The 3350-nt window shown below is 42.9% G+C and overlaps 1 pseudogene; it reads right to left on the bottom strand.

Annotated features, from left to right (window-relative positions):
- Positions 1–451: 451 nt before the first annotated feature.
- LOC103780604 lies at positions 452–3057 on the bottom strand (annotated as a pseudogene).
- Positions 3058–3350: the final 293 nt, after the last annotated feature.

The following is a 3350-nucleotide window of genomic DNA, read 5'->3' as shown; positions in this document are numbered from 1 at the left end:
TCTGGTGACATCTAGGCTTTGTCAGCATCTCCTGCAAGAGCTGCTGGCCCCTGGTAGGTCTCTCTGCTGCCTTGGTGATTCCCTGTAGCAGGAAAAGCCATTGTGTGCCGAGATCCACCATTTTGCTGCAGGCCAAGTTGACTCTGGTGCTGCTCCTCTTGATGATCAACCCTTTTTTTAATAAATTTAAAAAAAAAAAAAAAATGGAACACTTTATGACTTCGCTGATTTTTTTTTTTCTTGGTGAAACAGCTCCTATATCCACAAAGGTAAATAGTTATACTGACAGTAGTACTGAGAATGTTATTTCTTATCTAAAAACAAAATGTCTTATAAAAAAAGTGTGGTGAAGTACAGAGCCATTATTTTATTCAGCTTCACAGTGAGGAAACCTTGACTAGGAATTTTCTTTCATAATTTAAATACCAGCTACAATGCTTTCTCCAGAGAATTATTTTGTAGATAACTGCATGATGATCTCAGGAAGCAATATTCCAACAGCAAGTATACTAGTGAGAATGAACATTCTTTTACAGGACCTTTGGTGATAGGTTGCTGCTTTTGAAGGCTGCTGTTTTAAATGCCACACATGTACCTCTGTATCTTCCACACTGACTACTATGCTATCACACCACCTTGTTCATGACAACATTCCTAGTTTTTGCTGATGTCCATAACATCTGCCTCAAGCTGCTTAATGGAAGATTCCATCTCCTCAATGAGACAGAGGACATCTTCTGTAATTTGTTCACCTTGCACTCATGCATGTGTCTGACTCTCCCAAGAGGCAAATGTTCCATCTTTGTAGCTATTTGCTGGAGCACTACCAGACACCCCTGGGCTGGATTTTACTCTGGCTATAAAGTCTTTTTCCTTCTTAGGAGTTTGGTTTTGGAGTCTTTGGAAATTTGTCGGTTCTGTGGTGAACTTCCCCACAAGACGGTCTTTCTGCATTTTTCTTTGATGCCATTCACTTGTTGTAAGCAGAGATCAAAACTCTTTAATGTATTTGTATTTCTTGGCAAGTTTGTTGGTGTATTGCTGCTTCTGTTACAGTTGTTGCCTCGCCTCAACTCAGGCATGTCTTGCGGTGGTCCAAGATAATGTGGTATCCTTTGTATTTCGGCAGAGCTTTGCGTGACCTTCTGGATGTTAGAAGTTAAAGTCAAGGCATCTCATCCTTGTTGTGTAGACCTAGTGCTGGAATGGACTCGGCTTTCTCCCATGCCTGTCACAAACCCTCAGGAGGAGGAATTCCTCTTTCCTCAGTTCAGGTGTGCACAAAATAGGTAACTGCATGTCAGATCCTTGTCTCAGCTCCCTTGCTCATCAGTGGAGGGAAATGCTATAAGTGAGATGCAAATGTCTGCTTACATTTGGGGTGTCAGAGGTGGTCAAAGGCATGTGTATGTAACAGTAAACTCAAATGGAGCAGTTCATAGGAACAGGGCAACATCTAGGGGCATCCTCTTGGAGGCTCTTGGGAATTTTCTTTGGCCACCTGAAACAACAGCTGATGTTCAGATTTAGGGCAGCTGAACTCATTATGTTCAGGGCAGCTTTTAGAGTTATTCATCTTAACAATTGGAGCCCTGTGCCATAAAGAAAACTCAACCTCTCTTTTTCCCCTTCACCATCCCTGTTTACTAGAGCTCCACTGACTACACTGGTAGCTGTCTCCTGCTCAACCCCAAAACCCACAACCCCACGTTGCTTAACAGAATTCAGGGCAGCTACTCTAATTTTAATACTCAAATCCAGGACCAGAGAGCTACATGAGATGTCAGGACCTGCAGGACAAGCAGAGGACTTTCAGGAAAACAATTCCCATTCAGAGTGAGTGCAGACAGCATTGCAGAGTATGATTTGTTGTCTGTGTGCCACCGATTGCTACCATCAGTCAAAGGCATCAATCATCAGATACCATCAAAAAGACCCTCCTCTACCCCACAGCTACAGAAGCACATCACACTGGGATCTTTGCTCACACCCATACTGATGCAGTCAAGGAACTCAACAGTCGTTTTCACAATGTGACTGGATACATCTCGTCTTCAAGCAGAGTGTCCTTCAAGCTCAGCAATAATCCATATAAAAGCTCCATTGAAACTAAAGAAGGAATAAAACAGGAACCAAAGTGAGCTGTTGCTACGTCAGAAAGAGTTTAAACAAGAAACAGAAAGAATGTGGGAGTATTGATTAATTTAGTAAGAGTAGGTGTAGACAGATCTGAGACAGTCTATGATCTCTTTGCCTGAGGCACCACCAGCAGGTTCTCCCAGGCCTTTGAGCTTTGAGGCAGGACTCTGAAAAGGAACAACAAGCAGTGGATGGGGGTGAAGCCAGGAAGTGCTTGAGCAAGCTACACCCTTACCAGCCCATGGCACTGGAGAGGTTGCATCCAAGGGTGCTCACGTGGATGAATAAGCACAGTGGCCCCCAGCACCAGACATTCTACATCTGCCAGGCTGAGGCATGCACACACAGTGGAAATTTTCCTGCTCTTTTCTCAGGACCAATCCTCTTTCTTCACCTGTAACTGCAGATAACCACTGCTTCCCGTTTCTGGGCTCCAAACAAGGACTTGCTAAAGCTATCAGCCATCAGCTTGTTTCTCATTGACATTTGCCCTTATCGTGTCTCCCTGACCTACAATCAGCCTATCACTGTTGCTCATTTTTCAGAAGAGGGGATCCTAGTGATTATTACAGTCCTATTAGCTCTCTCCAGAGCTCTTGATGAGCTTTCTTGACCACAACAGGGTCTTTATGACCATCTCTTATGAAATGGTTGTTTTTTTATGATCAGCCATGCAGGAAGGATAGTCACAGAAAAGAACCAAATGTATCGGAACAGATGTTGAGTGAATTGCCAGTATGAACCAGCTGAGCTACCCCCACGACTATACCTTTTAGGCAATGCATCTGTCCTGAGAAGAGAATGTAGACTTTACCACTCTCTGGTACCATCCATCTCACCTGATGCAAAAAGGGTGACTTTTGCAAGACTACGTTTCAACTGAACCACTTCAGATACATACAGCGGACTGGGTATCATGGTGTATATTGTAAATATTTATTTACTTGGCATTGCTCAAAGGTGCAGATTGCCCCACTGCAGATATTTATATTTAGCCACATTAAGGCTTTTGTTGTTTTGTTGTAGATACTAACATTCTTAGGGAAATGACACGAATACTTGAAAGCTAATCGGAGGATGTCACAGAGGGAGTGATACACTTTACTTGTAAGTGAGAAGTAACAAATGTTTGTTGATTGAAAACAGCAATTTAACAAAGTTTGACAGTAAATGAGACAGTGGTTTAACAAGATTCAGTGCCAAGGTTCACC

This window comes from Merops nubicus, unplaced genomic scaffold (assembly GCF_000691845.1).
Source record: "Merops nubicus isolate BGI_N331 unplaced genomic scaffold, ASM69184v1 scaffold20879, whole genome shotgun sequence".
In the NCBI taxonomy this organism is placed as follows: Eukaryota; Metazoa; Chordata; class Aves; order Coraciiformes; family Meropidae; genus Merops; species Merops nubicus.
This window is presented reverse-complemented; position numbering and strand designations above follow the sequence as displayed.